Source organism: Callorhinus ursinus, unplaced genomic scaffold, assembly GCF_003265705.2.
Source record: "Callorhinus ursinus isolate GAN/ISIS: 27379988/994484 unplaced genomic scaffold, GSC_fseal_2.0 scaffold93, whole genome shotgun sequence".
Classification (NCBI taxonomy): domain Eukaryota; kingdom Metazoa; phylum Chordata; class Mammalia; order Carnivora; family Otariidae; genus Callorhinus; species Callorhinus ursinus.
The window spans coordinates 1,778,678-1,798,352 of record NW_027397155.1 but is presented as its reverse complement, the minus strand read 5'-3'; the positions used below and the strand labels follow the sequence as shown (position 1 = coordinate 1,798,352).

General features: G+C 38.1%; 1 non-coding gene across 1 annotated transcript; it reads left to right on the top strand.

Moving 5' to 3' along the window:
* Positions 1-19,031: 19,031 nt before the first annotated feature.
* On the top strand, positions 19,032-19,136 carry LOC112840654 (U6 spliceosomal RNA). The gene has a single exon (XR_003212549.1). It is a non-coding gene; the product is annotated as a U6 spliceosomal RNA (small nuclear RNA).
* The last annotated feature ends 539 nt before the right edge of the window (positions 19,137-19,675 follow it).

Genomic DNA, 19,675 nt, shown 5'->3' with positions numbered 1-19,675 from the left:
AATTTGTATGGAACCACAAAAGACCCCAAATAGCCAAAGCAATCTTGAAAAAGAAAAGCAAAGCTGGAGACATCACAATTCCAGACTTCAAGTTATATTACAAAGCTGTAGTAATCAAAACAACACAGTACTGGCACAAAAATAGATGCAGAGATCAGTAGAACAGAAAACCCAGAAATAAACCCACAATTATATGGTCAATTAATCTTCTAAAAGGAGGAATGAATATAGGATGGAAAAAGTCTCTTCAACAAATGGTGTTGGAATAACTGGACACCAACATGCAAAAGAATGAAACTGGACCACCTTCTTATACCATACACAAAAATAAATTCAAAATGAATTAAAGACCTAAATGTGAGACCTGTAACTATAAAAATCCTAGAAGATATAACAGGTAGTAACTTCTCTGACATTGCCTGTAGCAAGTTTTTTCTGGATAGGTACCCTGAATCAAGGGAAAGAAAAATAAACTATTGGGACTACATTAAAATAAAAAGCTTCTGCACAGCAAATCAACAAAACTAAAAGGCAACCTACGAATGAGAGAAGATATTTGCAAATGACACATCCAATAAAGGGTTAGTAATCCAAAATATATAAAGAACTTATACAACTCAACCCAAAAAACAAATAATCCAGTTTAAAAATGGGCAGAGAAATGAACAGACATTTCTCCAAAGAAGACATCTAGATGGCCAACAGACATGAAAAGATGCTCATCATTGCTTATCATCAGGTAAATGAAAATCAAAACTACAATGTGATATCACCTCACACGTGTCAGAATGGCTAAAATCAACAACACAAGAAACAACAGGTGTTGGCGAGGATATGGAGAAAAGGGAACACTCTTGCACTATTGGTGGGAATGGAAACTGGTGCAGCCATTGTGGAAGACAATACAGAGGCTCCTCAAAAAGTTAAAAATAGAACTACCATATGATCCAGCAACTGCACTACTGGGTATTTACCCAAAGAATACAAAAATATTAATTCAAAGGGATACATGCACCCATATGTGTACAGCCATTATTTACAATAGCCAAGACAACAAAGCAGCCCAAGTGTCAATTGATTTATTAACGGATAAAGAAGATGTGGTATATATCTATAATGGAATATTATTCAGCCATAAGAAACAATGAAATCTTGCCATTTGCAATGACATGGATAGAGCTATTGAGTACAATCTTAAGTGAAGTCAGAGAAAGACAAATACTACATGATTCCACTCATATGTAGAATTTAAAAAACAAAACAATCAAAGGGAGAAAAGAAAAAGAAGAGAGAGACAACCAAGAAACAGACTCTTAATTATAGAGAACAAACTGATGGTTACCAGAAGGGAGGTGGGTGGGGAATGGGTGAAATAGGTGATGGGGATTAAGGAGTGCACTTGCATGATTGAACACAGGATGATATATAGAATTGTTAAATCACTGTATCATACACCTGAAACTAAAATACTCTATGTTAACTAACTGGATTTAAAATAAAAACTTGAAAAAAAGTGAGCCTTAACCAAGTTTGTGGATTTCACAATGGGAAGAGACAATCATTTTCAATGGTAAAGCTGGTTTCTAACCAAGGTGAATTCGTTTTGGTGGCAGCAGTACTAATGAAATTTGTTCAACACAGATTATGGGGCTGATACAATTTACTGATTGGATTTTCTCAAGGGTCAGTTTGTGGGAAAGAAAAGTTATGTTATGCTGATTAACAGAGACCTCATGTTACAACTTGAAAGAGGCCATCCCTTGGGCCAGCAATTAAGGTAGTGCTCACGTCAGGGGGAGGAGAGGCTTTAGATACCAACATGGAGTGTTATGAGACCTGGACATAGTTATCTCATCATTGGAGAGATTTTCACATTTATGGTTGGGAGGGGGGAGAATTACCTACAAAAACTTTAAAGCTTTATAGAAAAAGAGCATCTAATAATAATCTTATAAAACAAGACATTTACTAATGTCCTTTTCCATAGCTGCAGCTTAGTGAGGTCTACCCACTTGCATTCATGGCTAGAGAAGCAGTAGGGTGTTGTAAAAAGACAACATCTTTAATCTAAATTTACATATACCCAGAATTCATAGTTGGTTCAAACATTTAGTAGCTCTGAGACCTTGGGCAAATTGCCTAATTTATTTGAGACTAATTTCTCACAAAATGGGACTATACTTACCTCATAGACTTTCATAGGATTAAATACCCATCTCTTTCCCTGGAATATCCTGTCTGTTCTTATTCAGAAGACTGGCTCTTCTCCCTTTCATAACCTTGCTTAAATTGCCCATCAGAGCAGCTTTTCTTCCATCTTAAAAGGACTCTATGCTTAAGTCTATCTAAACTACTATCTAGCTAGTAGTTTAGCAATATAATTTTCATAGGCTGTAAATTCAGGTGTCAAAAAAAGGTAACTTTTAATTTTCTATTTTGAACATATTTTCTCTACCAAATCTTAATCCATCTTTTAACAGAATCCTAATTTATTAGTCTTCAAAGTCTTTTCAGTAAAATCAGCATTTGTCATCCCCATCCTGTGTGTGTGTGTGTGTTTGTGTGTGTGTGTGTGTGTGTGTGTGTGTGTAGGGGACAGAGGGTTGTCCAAAACTCTGGTTTGAGCATATAACCATAAGGTAATTCAAAATATGTTTTATTCCCACATCTGGTGTCCAGTCTGTTTGAGACACATCATTCCCAGCCACCGTGCTAAAACAATTGGCCCCATTCACTTCTGAGAGGCTGTTCCACAGATGTTTCTGCTGTACTAATCTCCTACTACAAGAGGTTCAGGAAAGCCTAAGAATTCACTCACAGTACTTTCTAATGGAAACACAGGGCCCTGTGAACTAGAATCCTCCATTGGGTAATCAATGTGCAGAACCCTTCTTCCTGAAACTGCCCATCTTTGATGAATGAATTCCAGGAAAATGGGATCAACAGCTCCTCACTAGAGGCATATGTGTTAAATTTCATAATGGAGATTTTAGTCAATGTGACCAATTAATGCGAAGGCCCTGAGGACTAAAACCTCTGGACTTTTTTCCCTTTCTTCCAATTCAAGAGCTGATTTTATACTACAACATGTGAATGAGTCTTAGGAAGTTTACACCATCACTGGGAGAATAAACTGTGAATCATGCAACGGCAGTTCACTGTAAAATGTTTCTCATGTGAGCTAGTTTGGTTTAGTGGTTGAGAGAAAGAAAATTCAGTCTCAAATCTCTGCTTTCCCTCTCACTAGCTGTGTGACCTCTCTGTCTCAATAACCTCATTTGTAAATGGGAATAGTTGGCCCACATCTTGGTATTGATGCAAGGATTAAAAGAGATGATGTATATAAATAAAGTTCTAGGAGCACTACTTGGTGTATAATAAATGTCAACAAAAATGGTAATATTATTGTTAATATAGACAAAATAAAATATTAATTTTTGACAAAATGAAGTCACTAGATGTATCTTCTAAATCCTGCATCCCCAGGCTTAGTTTTCTGCCAGTTTATTTAAAGTACTTAAATTGTAGACATTTTACCTACTGACATTTACTTTACTGGGTTAGATTTGCATTTCAGGTATGGTAGACTAGCTAATGGTGGGTCAGGGCTCTTGACAAGAGAAACTAGAAAAAAAAAAACCTATAATATTTAGAAAATATGTTAGAAAGTAGCTGAAAGGTTCAGATGCAGCCAGAACTTGAAGCGATTGAAATTCCAGAAAGGAGGAACCTCATAATGGGGCCTGAACTTCTCCACTTCCTTTATCCTAGGGGCATTTGTCAGTTCTTGCTTGGACAGGAGTCTGACAATTTGGGCTTTGAATATGTGGTGGGTGCAGAAAACTTGGTGGAGTATTTGGAGGATTCTTGACAGGGCTTCAAAGTCGCTTCCAGCTTTCCCCTTGGGACTTGTGCTGAATCCTTAGGCTAGGTGGGGTAGGGGGTTCAACTCGAGTGAAAAACCTTTCAAGGACTGAGCAGGTTTGGGAGTCTCAGGAATCAAAGAGCACATTTCTGTACCCATGAGGAGGAGCAAGGGATATATTAGTGTGTTAGGCTCCCTGTTGAAAGGGGGATAAGCAGAACCAAGATAAGCTCACCCTTGAGAGGGCTGCACCTCAGCCTTGACTCAGAACTGCCCATGATGGGATTCAGGCCTCCACTGTCCCTACCTACAAAGAAAAGGGTGAAAGATATCATCTGAAGTCTGTTTATTTTTTAAGATTTTATTTGTTTATTTGAGAGAGAGAGCACAAGCAGGGGGGAGGGGCAGAGGGAGAAACGGGCCCCCTGCTTGGAGCCCCAATATAGGGCTCCATCCCAGGACCTTAGATCATGACCTGAGCCGAAGGCAGATGCTTAACCAACTGAGCCACCCAGGCGCCCCAAAGTCTATTTTTTAACAGACAATCAAACTTTTTAAAAAATTAGTAAGACCAACAAAGTAGAGACTGCATAACCAAAAAAAACAAAATAGAAAATTAAAACAGCAAAAACAGACCAACAAGTCATTCAGCTGCTGGAGTTAGGTAATGGGGACTTTATGATTAATAGGACTAATGTGGGTGGGTGGATGACAAAGAGATTAAAAAGTTAGCTAAAAACTGATCTTATAAAAGACCATCAAATGAAAATTGTAGAATTAAAGTAACATCCGAAACATCTGAAATTAATTGATTGCATTAAATTGAAATTTAAAAAATGGAACTGTTAAGATACCCTTCCTTTTTTCATCTGTGTGCAGTAAAATTGAGGTACTAGATGCATAATGAATGATAAGGCTCTATCCTTTTTCCCTTGTAGTGTCCCTTCTCCTAGTCTCTCTCTCAGGCTCTGAAATTAAATCAACAATATACACAGCACTAAGTGCCATATACAAAAGGCCCAAGCTGGGTGACTGTAGGTAGAAAGCGCAGCTGAGAATTCAAGAAAAAAGGTTGATAAAGCATGGTCAGTATCCTCAGAGGAGACTACTGTATAATGAAGAACCTCAGAACACACATTAGAAATTCAGGAAAGTGGCTTCTAGTCCAAACTTCTTATTAACCAACTGTGAAGCCTTGGGAAAGACTTTTTCTCTAAACCTCAATTTCATCCTGTTGAAAATAAGAGGGTGACCCAGTATCTATGTCTAAGTTTCCTTCTAATTCTGAGATTTAAAGCAAACTGAGACAGTAAGACATAGGTCAGAAATCCCCATTTTAATTATAGGAAAATCTGCCTATGGTTTTTCTTAAGATGTTTTAAGTTGAGGTATAATTTACATAAAATATATTTCACTCATTTTAGGTGTGCAGCCCAATACTTTTTGACAAATACACATAGGTTATGTAACCACTACCATAATCCAAATATAAAACATCTCCAACGACCCCAACATACCCATGTCTCTTTTTAGTAAATCCTAGCCTCTGGTAACCACTAAGTTTTTTTATTTTTCTGTTTTAGTGTGCATCTCCTTTGCCTGATATTTTATTTTTCACCTTAAAATCATATTCGTGGGGTGCCTGGGTGGCTCAGTCATTAGGCGTCTGCCTTTGGCTTGGGTCATCGTCCTGGGGTCCTGGGATCAAGGCCTGCGTCGGGCTCCCTGCTCAGCAGGAAGCCTGCATCTCTCTCTCCCACTCCCCCTGCTTGTGTTCCCTCTCTCACACCAGCACAATAACATAGATATGGTTCATTAATCTCATTTAGATTCCCATTTTATTTGTATGTGTGTGTGTGTGTGTGTGTGTGTGTTAAATTCAATACAATTTCATCACCTGTATAAGTTTGTGTATCCATCATCCCAGTTAAGATACTGAACAGTTCCAATACCACAAAGATCACTACTTTTACCCTCTTAAAATCATTCCTACCCCTCCCTTCCCCCTTCCCCCTGGCAATCAGTAATCTGTCCTCTATTTTCAAAATTTTGTCATTTAAGAAAGTTATATAATTGAAATCATACAGTATATAATCTATTGTGATTGATTTTTTTCACTCAGCATATTCTGTGAAGATTTATCCAAGTTGTTGCATGTCTCAATAGTTCGTTCTCATTGCTGAATAGTATTTCATGGTATGGCCATACCACAGATTGGTTAAACCCTCCTCCAAAGGACATCCAGGTTGATTACAGGTTCTGGCTATTACAAATAAGATTGCTATGAATATTCATGTATGTAAGGGCACTGGTAGAGGGATTCCACTGCACTCCTTCCCCACCAGACCCCTTCCATCTCCTCAGGCAGCACAGCAGGTTTTCCATTACCTATGTACAGCACTACATATTGTAGAATGTTTTAATTGTCTATTGTAGCAAAAGTGGTTTTTTTAAGATTTTTTTTCTTTATTCATTTGAGAGAGAGAGAGCATGTGCAAGAGCATGAGCAGGGTGAGGGTCAGAGGGAAAAGCAGACTCCCTGCTGAGCAGGGAGCCCAATACAGGGTTCGATCCCAGGACCCTGGGATCATGTTTTGAGTTAAAGGCAGATGCTTTAACCAACTGAGTCGCCCAGGCACCCACAAAAGTTTCTTTTGTCACAAATTCACTTTGCTTTCTCTCCACTTTTGCCTCATATCTGAAAATCATCCTGAAATAGATCATAGATCTAAAAATTAAAGCTAAGATTGAATAGACATAGAAGAAAATCTTTATGAACTTGGGTTATGCAAATATTCCTTAGAACATAAAATATATGAAACAAAAGAAAAAAGTAATAAATTACTCTTCAACTAAATTTAAAACTTTTGCTTTTCTAAGAACACTAAAAATAATGTGAAAATGCAAGCCACATATTAGGAGAAAATACTTGCAATCTATAAAAGTGTTAAAAGGACTTGTGTTCAGAATATTTAAAGAATTCGTACAACTCCAAAGTCAGAATACAAACAACACAATTAAAAATTGGGCCAGGGGTACCTGGGTGGCTCAGCCCGTTAAACATCCAACTCTTGGTTTTGGCTCAGGTCATGATCTCAGGGTGGTGAGATTGAGCCCTTAAGCACAGAGTCTGCTTGTGATTCTCTCTCTCTCTCTCTCTCTCCCCCTCTGCCCCTTGCCCAGGAAGTCTCTTTTAACCCCTGTGCTGAAGACTATCTCCTATTTAGAGGAGACTTCTCCATCTCTGAAGGGATGGAGGATCACTGGAGCTTGGGTTTGCTCCATTAGCTCCATTAGCTCCATTAATGTATCCAAGTGGTAGATGGTCATCGTGCAAAAGAATGAAGTTAGATCTCTTCCTCATATAACACTCAAAAATTAAATAAAAATGGATCATAGACATAAATACAGGAGTTAAAATATTTTAAAATAGTCCATCTTCATTTTGGTCTTCTTAATAGGCATAATACTAAAAATATTTTTAAGAAAACAATTCTTTTATGGCTAAAATCAACAACACAAGAAACAACAAATGTTGGTGAGGATGTGGTGAAAGGGGAACTCTCTTGCACTTTTGGTGAGAATGCAAACTGGTACAGCCACTGTGGAAAATAATACGGAGGTTTCTCAAAAAGGTAAAAATAGAACTACCTAATGATCCAGCAATCACACTACTAGGGATTTATCCAAAGAATACAAAAATACTAATTCAAAGGGATTACATGCACCCCAATGTTTATAGTAGCAATATCTATAATCACAATTTATGGAAAAAGCCCAAGTGTCCACTGATTGATGAATAAATAAAGAAGGTGTTGTGTATATATACAATGGAATATTACTCAGCTATAAAAAGAAATGAAATCTTGCCATTTGCAACAACAAGGATGGAGCTAGAGAGTATTATGCTAAGCAAAATAGTCAGAGAAAGACAACTACCATATGATTGCACTCGTACGTGGAATTTAAGAAACAAAACAAATGAGCAAAGGAAAAAGAGAGAGACAAACAAAGAAACAGACTGGAAAACAATGGAAACAAACTATGGAAAAAAAAACTGGTGGTTACCGGAGGGAAGTTAGGTGGGGGGAATGGGTGAAATAGGTGATGGGGATTAAGGAGGGCACTTGCTGTGATGAGCCCCAGCTGATGTATGGAAGTGTTGAATCACTATATTGTACACCTGAAACTAATATAACACTGTGTTAACTAATTGGAATTTAAATAAAAACTGTAAAAAACTCTTTTTAGACAAGCTAATCCTATCCTAAATCATTTTTATTCTGAATTGAGCATACAATGGACCAATGAAAATGGAAATGCTTTTCTATGTTTGTTTTATTTCAAATAAAGCTCTTTAACAATTTATATTTGTTTTAATAATTATTAAAACACAAATAGAATTATAACTGATATAAAAATATCAAACACAATCTCAATAGAATAAGAATTTGTCAATGTGATTTTCTCTTATGCAAACAGATTCTATGTAATATATTTTTAATGCAATAAAATTATGAAAAATAGACTCAGATTAAAATCAAGCCTGGTTTGTTATTAAATAATCAGTGATGTTTACGCTCTAGAGCTCAAGGAAATCCCTTTCCTTGCCATATTCTTTTGTTTTCCAATTTTCACAAAATCCATTACCTCCTCTTGAGTCTCAGTCCTTGTGTGACATTCCAAAATCAAAAGGAGAGAGAAAGAGAATTTAAAATGGACCCAGGTGGGAATTCTGCTTAAATTATATTAACATTCAATTGCTACCAATTAGAATCTCCTGAGGAGAGTAAACTAATCCAAAGTATGAGCGTAGTCGAATTAAAACACAATATGAGGGGCACCTGGGTGGCTCAGTTGGTTAAGCAACTGCCTTCGGCTCGGGTCAAGATCCCAGGATCCTGGGATCAAGCCCCACGTCGGGCTCCACCTCCTCTGCAGGGAGCCTGCTTCTCCCTCTCCCTCTGCCTGTCACTTCCCCTGCTCTCTCTCTGTCAAATAAATAAATAAAATCTTAAAAATAAATAAAATAAAACAATATGAGGGTGTACGTGTGCCTATCTATACTTGCATACACACACAGTGGGCTCCCTTTCAAGGGAGCTTCATGAATGAGAACATATGTTAAAATATGCCACATGAGCATCTTCCAAAATTTACAGTGCTTGACATTCTCTTAGAACAAGAGTGTAGGATCTAGGGGCGCCTGGGTGGCTCAGTCATTAAGCGTCTGCCTTCGGCTCAGGTCATGATCCCGGGTTCCTGGGATCGAGCCCCACATCGGGCTCCCTGCTTCTCCCTCTCTCACTCCCCCTGCTTGTGTTCCCTCTCTCACTGTGTCTCTCTGTCAAATAAATAAATAAAATCTTTAAAAGAAAAAAAAGAGTGTAGGGTCTAATCTCTCTAAATCTAAATGTATGTATGGTTGCTACAGTAAAACCCATGGCACATAGGGATATGTGATAAATGTCTTGCCTTGTGATAATGTGAATTTTAATTCATAACAGAATAATAACAGTATTTAGTTCAAGATTCTAGGGGCTCTTCTAAATGTTTCAAATAGATTACAGTAGTTGCCCTTTATCTGCCAGAACAGGTTCCAAAACCCACAGTGGATGCCTGAAACGAGAAACCCATATAAACTGTTTTTTCTATACATACATTCCTATGACAAAGTTTAATTTATAAATTAGGTACAGTAAGAGATTAACAACAATAACTAACAATAAAATAAAATAATTATAACAATATACTGTAATAAAGTTATGTGAATGCACTTTCTCTCTCTCAAAATTTCTTACTGTACTGGACTCACCCTTCTTGTGATGATATGAGATGATAAAATGCCCATGTGATGACATGAAGTGAAGCGAGTGACATAGGCATTGTGAAGCAGCAGTGTTAGGCTACTATTGATCCCACTGTTAAAAGGAGGATCATCTGCTTCCAGACCAGGGCATACTGGGAGTAAATGAAACTGCCGATAAGGCAGGGACTACTGTAGATACCTAACAAGCATTTATAGCAGTAGTTCTCAACCTCCCTTAACCCATGCTTTCTCTTAAGTAGTCTACATGCTCAGCATGGAACCCAACATGGAGCTTGAACTCATGACCCTGAGATCAAGACCTGAGCTGAGATCAAGAGTCAAATGCTTAACCGACTGAGCCACCCAGGCGCCCCAACCATGCCCCTTTTAATAAGTACTGAATCATCACTCTCTTCTCTTCCAACCTTCTTTTACTCTCCCAGACACATACCAGATTCTGATATGTCATTTCACCTAGCACCTTTCTACCTTCTATAATTTACTCCCATCAGCCTTGCCCCTCCATTGCAAATCCATCCTGTGAAATTAACTTCTACCTATCCCATCCACAGAAGATTTTTAAATCATCTGAGATTTGTATCACAAAAATATTAGGTACTTTAGTTTTCCAAATATAAAACTAAAAGATTGAATATTTTCCCTCCTGTCACCACCACTTTGAGTTTTTAACACATATCCCATTCCCTCTTTCAATCTTGAAAATTACTGATTTAAGGAATCTCATATTTACTGAATGTCTATGTATTGGTCCTTTTGTTTGTGCTTTATATAATATTTCTTTAAATCTCACAACATTACTTTGAGGCAAATTTATTATTTTTATATTAAAGATGAGTTATTTAAGACTCAGAGGTACAACAACTGGCTTAAACAGTAACAACAGACAGGCCAAGCATTTGAAATCTAGTGTGGCAGAGAGACAAGGCTACCTGTTCACTGTCCATTTCATTTTCCTGCAGTACATTTCCCAGCCACTCTTACAACTCGGTGGAAGGTTCTAAGCTCTGGTCAGTTCACTGTGGGCATTATATGTTTTATATTTATTTTATAATTTTTATTAATTATAATTTTATAATTATAACATAAATGTTATAGGATTGGTTTTAGAGTATGCTCCTCAGTCCTTTATGTTCTCTCTCTCCCCTATTGCACATCCAGAAACAGAGGACTCCAAAGTGGTGGAGACATACAAGGGAAGAAGCTTAAATAGTTGAATTTCTGCTTGTAGAAGGGTAGCATTGTAGAGTCACCTGGCGCGAGATCATGACTTAATTTAAACAGAAGTGATCCTTCATTATGCTGTCATTAGTGGTTTGTAGTTATTTGTTTCCACAGTTATCATGACTTATCCTGATTAATACACTTGGCCAGGTATCAGCTTATTGCCTCTGTGTTCCAAATCCACCCTCTTTTCCTGCCATTTTGATTCTACAGCTGGACACTACAAACATTTCTCCTTTGCCAGCAGGCACAGTATGAAGGCTTTGTCAGTGCAGGGTGCTAGAGGAATACTGTAGGAAGGAGGGGACTGTTTTCCTGGAACCAGTACTGCCAGAGGTCACCTTCCTACCAGCTGACAGGTTTCTTGCCAGAGGCCCTGGCAATGATGGAGACCTACTGGTGCACACCCTCCAGTGACTTTCAGTGGCTCACCATCAAGCAACTTCCCAGCAAGTGGTTTTCTGCTCATCAGCCAAGGCATGAGGCACCCAAGTGAACTCCTCCACCATCCAAGGGACCTCAGCAATACCTTCTTTAACAAGGTCTGGATGTCAGCCTCCAGCAGGAGGTGGGAAGTGGACAGGCTCTGCCAAGCATTTTCCTTCTTTGGATGCTCTCCTTCAGCCACAGAAGTGGTGGCTTTTCCCTACACCTGCTATTCCTGTAGAGTGCCTTCTAACTCTCTTCATAATTAATTTGCTTTTATTAGTTAATAATTCCTTATGTTAAATGTTCCCTGTCTGTTTCTCTACTGAACCTTAACTGATATATCCACTAAATATACATCTTAAAAATCGGTGCCATCTAAACCTATAGTCATATAAAATATGGTCCCATGGAGGCATAATTGAAAATAAAGTCTTTTGAGTAAGCTTGTCTTGAGTTTGAGGACTGGCTCTGTCACTTGCTAACTGTGTGACCCTTAGAGAGTCTCTAAATATCTCTCTGATTAGGAGTCTCTAAATATCTCTGTTGCTATGGAGATTAAGTAGCGTATGCACATCTCTGGGACAAAGTCAGTACCAAAAAAATCGTATTTTAAATAATAATTCACTATGAGGATTTTTCAGTACCTGTGATTGAGCATTATTCCTTCTCTTGTCATATTCAAGTGACCGTGTCCCCCATAGCCTCACCGTAGATCTTTGTGTTCTAATGTCTAAATAAAACATTTCTAAATGTAGCTTAAGTTTTGTTCTTCACTTTGTTTCTTTTACCAAAGATTATAGTTAAATATCACTTCTGTTAAAATTAATCAGTATTTAAGGCACTTATCAAACTCCTTCTTATGCTTCTTTTGGGAGATTCTATGACCCCACATTACGTTTTCACAAGTCTTTTATTATTTTCCATCCTTCTTTGATCCCACTCAATATTCTCCCTCTCTCTCTGAAAGAGAGATTCCCGCAACATACTTTATGGACTTTTAAGAATAACTACCTCCTGATTTTTATAGGCAAACACCATCTGGTTAAAGCATTGTACCTCTGAAACAAATAATGCAATATATGTTAAGAAAAAAAAAAGAAGAAGATAGCAGGAGGGGAAGAATGAAGGGGGGTAAATCAGAGGGGGAGACGAACCATGAGAGACGATGGACTCTGAAAAACAAACTGAGGGTTCTAGAGGGGAGGGGGGTGGGGGCATGGGTTAGCTTGGTGGTGGGTATTAAAGAGGGCACATTCTGCATAGAGCACTGGATGTTATGCACCAACAATGAACCATGGAACACTACATCAAAAACTAATGATGTAATGTATGGTGATTAACATAACAATAAAAATTTAAAGAAAAAAACAAAAAAAATTTAATATAATATAAAAAATATTTTTAAATGTTAATTTAAATACAACATGTGATATGATGTGTCTATTAGAAGTTCCTCTACAGTAATTTCATAATGTCATCTAGTCCCCAAAAGTATTCATGTGCTTTATTTTTATTCTGTAAACAACTTGTGACTATTTATCTATTTATTTTGGGGATACTGACTGTTTAGTTATTATTAGCATAAAGCACCTGTTCTTCCATCAACTATGTCTTTACATATTTCCCTACTAGAAGAATATTTGAAGTAAAGCTTCCAATGCCTATAAGAGTCTTCCATTTAAGTGGGAGCTGTTATTGTAAATAAACATTATGGTCAAGAACACGGACTAGGAGGACTATGTACACAGACACATTGAGTACAAGTCTTAACTCCCCTTTTTTTATTCAAATATAATTAACATAATAGTGTTATATTAGTTGCAGGTATACAGTATAATTTAACAATTCTGTACATTTCTCAGTGCTCATCATAAGTAAACTCATAATGTCTTCTATTTCACTGTCCCCTGCCCCACCCACCTCCACTCTGGCAACTACTACCTTGTTCTCTGGATTTAAGAGTCTGGTTTGTTTGTTTCTTTGTCTCCTCTTTTCCTTTCTTTATTCATTTATTTTGTTTATTAAATCCACATACAAGTAAGATCATATGGTATTTGTCTTTCTCTGACTTATTTCACTTGGCATTATACTCTCTAATTCCATCCCTGTCATTGCAAATGGCAAGATTTCATTCTTTTTTGGGGCTGCATATATTCCATTGTGTGTGTGTGTGTGTGTGTGTGTGTGTGTGTGTGTGTGTGTGTGTATACACTGAATCTTTTTTACCCATTCATCTACCGATGGACAGTTGAGTTGCTTCCATAATTTGGCTATTGTAGTGCTGCAATAAACATAGAGGTGCACATATTTTTTTTGGTTATTTTGGTTATTTATTTATTTTTTTAATTTTATTTTATCTTATTATGTTATGTTAGTCACCATACAGTACATATCTTTTTTAAATTGGTGTTTTCATTTTCTTTTTTTTTAAATATATTTTTTAAAGATTTTATTTATTTGAGAGAGAGAGAATGAGAGATAGCACGAGAGGGAAGAGGGTCAGAGGGAGAAGCAGACTCCCCGCTGAGCAGGGAGCCCGATGCGGGACTCGATCCCGGGACTCCAGGATCATGACCTGAGCCGAAGGCAGTCGCTTAACCAACTGAGCCACCCAGGCGCCCCGGTGTTTTCATTTTCTTTGGGTAAATACCCAGTAGTGGAATTACTGCACTCAATGGTAATTTTTTTTTTTTTTTGAGGAAACTACATGTTGTTTTCCATAGTGGCTATGCCAGTTTGCCTTCCTACCAATAGTGCATGAGGATTCCTTGTTCTCTACGACCTTGCCAACACTTGTTGTTTCTTGTGTTTTTTATTTTAGCCATTTTGAGAGATGTAAAGTGACATCTTGTTGTGGTTTTAATTTGCATTTCCCTGATAATTAGTGATAAATAGCCAAACCAATCTTAAGAAAGAAAAACAAAGCTGGAGGTATCACAATCCCAGATTTCAAGATATACTACAAAGCTGTAGTAATCGAAACAATATATACTGGCACAAAAATAGACACATAGATCATCGAAATAGAATAGAGAGTCCAGAAATAAACCCGTGATTATATGGTCAATGAATCTACAACAAAGGAAGCAAAAATATACAATGGAAAAAAAGTCTCCTCAACAAATGATGCTGGGAAAACTGGACAGCTACATGCAAAAGAATGAAACTGGACCACTTTCTTACACCATACCCAAAAATAAACTCAAAATTGATTAAAGACCTAAATTCAAGACCTGAAACCATGCAATTCCTAGAAGGAAACATAGGCAGTCATTTCTTTGTCATCAGCCATAGAAACATTTTTCTAGATTTGTTTCCTTTGGGAAACAAAAGAAAAATTAAATTATTGGGACTACATCAAAATAAAAAGCTTTTGCACAGTGAAGGAAGCCATCAACAAAACAAAAAGGCAGCCTACTGAATGTGAAAAGATATTTGCAAATGATATATCCAAAAGGGGTTAATATCCAAAATATATAAAGAACTTATACAAATGAACTCACAAAAACCACACAAATAATCCGAATTAAAAAATGGCAGAGGACCTGAATGGACATTTTTCTAAAGAAGACATACAGGGGTACGTGCACCCCAATGTTTATAGCAGCAATGTCCACAATAGCCAAACTGTGGAAAGAGCCAAGATGTCCATCGACAGATGAATGGATAAAGAAGATGTGGTATATATACACAATGGAATATTATGCAGCCATCAAAAGGAATGAGATCTTGCCATTTGCAATGACGTGGATGGAACTGGAGGGTGTTATGCTTAGTGAAATAAGTCAATCAGAGAAAGACATGTATCATATGACCTCACTGATATGAGGAATTCTTAATCTCAGGAACAAACTGAGTGTTACTGGAGTGGTTGGGGGTGGGAGGGATGGGGTGGCTGGGTGATAGACATTGGGGAGGGTAGGTGCTACGGTGAGCACTGTGAATTGTGCAAGACTGTTGAATCACAGATCTGTACTTCTGAAACAAATAACGCAACATATTTTAAGAAAAAAGAAAAAGAAGAAGATAGCAGGAGAGGAAGAATGAAGGGGAGTAAGTCAGAGGGGGAGACGAACCGGGAGAGATGATGGACTCTGAAAAACAAACTGAGGGTTCTAGAGGGGAGGAGGGTAGGGGGATGGGTTAGCCTGGTGATGGGTATTAAGGTGGGCACATTCTGCATGGAGCACTGGGTGTTATGAACAATGAATCATGGAACAGTACACCAAAACAAATGATGTAATATATGGTGATTAACATAACAATAAAAAATTAAAAAAAAAAAGAAGACATACAGATGGCTAACAGACACATAAAAGATGCTCAGCCTCACTAGCTCCACTTTTAATGACCATGTGGCCATATTAGTTGGGGGCATCTGAGTTACAAGGGGCAGAAAATTAACTCAATCTGCCCTGAACAGAGAAACCAAAGAGGAATTTATTGCATCATGCAAGTTAAAGGTTAAGCCAGGATTCAGGCACAGCTGGGCTAAGGGACTCAGATCAGGTTTTCATTTCTTCCTGCCCTCCTTTCTCTCATTCTTGACTCTTCATCCATATTGGCATGTGCTCACCTAATTGTCACACGTCCTGTGGTGTGAGAAAATTATGACCATTTCCCATGGCCCTCTTTCTTAAAGCTTTGGAGGGGAAGGCTGAAGAGAGAACTTTGAGGGGTTTAGTTGAATCACTAGCACACCCCTAGATCTGTTACTTTAGCGAGGAAGAATGAGGTATTCTGATTAACTCACTGTGGCCAAAAGGGCAGATACATTGACTAAAAATCCCATCCAGAATCATCTGATATATGTGGCCATTGTTCTCTGTCATCCTGTATTCTTATCCATAAATTGTGAAATCACCCGCCACCTCCATAGGGAGATCATGATGATGAAATGGCATTTTGTTTGGAAAAGTTGTAAGACCTGAGCAATACATAATTATTAACATTTATTATAATAATAAAATAAAAATGAAGACTGTCATGTAGTAGTGATAGAAATGTCCCTTTTTTGGGGGGCGCCTGGGTGGCTCAGTTGGTTAAGCGACTGCCTTTGGCTCAGGTCATGATCCCAGGGTCCTGGGATCGAGCCCTGCATCGGGCTCCCTGCTCGGCGGGAAGCCTGCTTCTCCCTCTCCCACTCCCCCCGCTTGTGTTCCCTCTCTCTCTCTGTCAATTAAATGAATAAAATCTTTAAAAAAATTTTTTCAAAAAAAAAGTAATGTCCCTTTTTTTGATCCGTAACCATATCTTTTGCTTGTCTTGTTAACCCATCCCCATCTCCCCAAGGAAATAGCAAAACTTAAAGAGCAGGGACCCATGACTTTTAGTCCTTATGTTTCCGTGACAACAACTATCACAGAGAAAGGAAAGAAACTAACATAGAGTAAGCACTATGCATTGTAGTAGAGACCTTGACATGGGATCTACTTAAACGCACCAATTGCAGCAACTTGTTCAGAGCAGTCACTCGATAGCTGTTTGATTCAGTTCAGGAAATACAAATTGACTGATGTTATACATCTGGTGTAAAGTAACTTTTTAAAAGTGCAGTCCAAGAAAAAAACAGAAAACAGTGTATTGTATTAGAAGCAATAGAATGCTTTGATATTTCACATTTGGAAAAAAAACACTTTCATAAGCTTTCTTTAAGCCCTTTTGTAAGAACATTTTGTTCTAATAGAAAGCATAATCGGGGCCAGTTGGAAATTTGAATTCCAGAGTCTTATGTCTATCATTAATTACGGTTTCAAGGAGTACATTGCACTTAGGAATATACTAAGGCCTGGGCCTGTGGATTAATATTCCAAAAATCAATACAATTGAATAAAATAAGTTGGTTTGTTGAAATAGAAATTTTCAGACCTATCAAGTGAGATGGTGTGTATATACTTCCCAGACATATTTTGCCCTCATCTTTGAGAGTTACTTAAGCTTAGTCCATCAGCACCTCTGACTTTTTTGCTGGGATTTCTTGCACTCCTTTCTAATATTAGGGAATATTCTGTGCCCAGGGAGCCCAGAAAACAAAGGATATTTTCAGACCCAAACAGCTCAGGGGCGGCTGAATCCAAATCCAGGTATAACCCTAGTTCCAACATCAGAGAGCAAGTCATGAATTCAGAAGCGAAGACTACCCTGGCAGATGCCAGCAGTGGTAAAGGGCACCTCGTGAGATTCCTTCCCCGGGAACTAACAGCAAGACAATTCTCCATGGAGGGTCAAGATAATGCACTGGGGGAAACGATAACCCACACCGCTTTTTCCTACGGCCCTAGTTTTTTCTTACAGCAACTTTATTATTTATTTGCATAACATACATTTCACCCATTTCAAGTATACCATTCAATGGATTTTTATAAATTCATAATGCTGTGCGAGGATCACCACAATTTTATTTTATTTTATTTTTTAAAGATTTTATTTATTTATTTGACAGAGAGAGACACAGCGAGAGAGGGAACACAAGCGGGGGGAATGGGAGAGGGAGAAGCAGACTTCCCGCCAAGCAGGGAGCCCGATGTGGGGCTCGATCCCAGGACCCTGGGATCATGACCTGAGCCGAAGGCAGCCGCTTAAAGACTGAACCACCCAGGCGCCTCACCACAATCAATTTTAGATCATTACCACTACCCATAGGAGAAAACCTATACCCTTTAACAGTCACACTTAATCCCCTTAAGCTTGGGTAACCACAAATCTCCTTTCTATCTCTATAGATTTGTTGTTGTCCCAATTTTGATACTTCCAAAAATATCTGCCATTTTTATATGACAGCTTTATTCCCACTACTTGGATTTAATAAATAACTAAGCAGACAGAATAGTATCATAATAACCACATGTATCAATTATTTAGGCGCTATGCTAAGTGTTTTTCATGTATTATCACAAGAGGACATCACCTCTCCCAGTAGGTAAGAGAGGTGCTTAGTAGTGTCTGGCATATGGTAAGCTCTATTGGCATTTCCAATGGGCTGGCTATTGTGCTCTGTATTCAGAGCATTGCCCCCTCCAGAAATCTAAGAGGAGACAATTTAGCATCACAGTTAAGAGCAGGGACATTGTGATTAGGCTCCCAGGGTTGGAATCCTTGCCTTTTCAGTCTATAGCTGTGTGAGTTTTGGCAAGTGGCTCAGTATCTCTGTCCTTCAATTTCTACATATATAAAATGAGGAGATGAGTAATTCCATGTCTTGGGGATTAAATGACATAATAAAGGAAAGCTTACATATCAGTGACCGTCCCATAGTATGTATTCTATAAATAACAGTATATATATCACTATAATGCAGCATGTGAGTGATGATAGTCAAGAGCTAAGCAAGTGTGGAAAGAGATTGGAATTACTTATAGAGACCTACAAGGCTACAAGTCTGTGCCATTATGTCAATCCTTGAAGAATGGGTAGGATTTCCAGGCCAAAAAAAGGCAAAGAATATTGTAAACAGCAGGAAATGCTAGCTGAATAAAATAGTCTAGTACGGCTAGATCTGGTGTTTTGGAAGAGAATGGTAGACACATATATTCTATTTCCTTAAACACAACTGGAGCTGCAGTCCCTGCATTTAAAAACAACTTATGTTTTTGGAAGAGATATCTGGGTTTGGACATTTGACTTCTGTCTTGATACGTGGTAAATTGTTTACGTATTTGAGTTCCTACCTTAAGATCTAAGAACATGGTGCTCACCTCAGCAGCACATATACTAAAATTGGAATAATACAGAGAAGATTAGCAGTGTCTGTGCAGGAATGACACGCAAAACTGTGAAGCATTAGATATTTTAAATATTATAGGATCCTCTTGCAGAAAAAAATAAAAGATCTGAGATCACGACTTAGTCATTTATATCTCCAGAGAAGTGCCTAACCGAGTGCTGGGAATATAGTCATTGTTCAGTAAATATTTGTTGAGGGAATAAGGGAATCAAATCAATGTATTCTCATTTCAAAGACTGTAAATAACAATATTCTGTGGTGGATTAGGGTTAGAAGGCAGTTCTGATCTTACCATGCATATTCTAGACACCACATTTCAGTGGACGTTTAGAAAGAAAAACAGTGAGAGATTCCATGGTAATGAAAATATCTGCCTGGATGATCTGATGTTTTAAGAACTATTAGCAGTTGAAACTCAATCAAAAATGAAAATCCCTTGGGGCATCTGGGTGGCTCAGTCAGTTAAGCAACCGACACTTGATTTCGGCTCAGGTCATGATCTCAGGGAGGTGAGATCCAGCCCCGTGTTGGGCTCTGCGGTCAGCGTGGAGTCTGCTTGTCCCTCTCCCTCCCTCTGCTTGCACTCCTCTCTCTCTCTCTCTCTCTC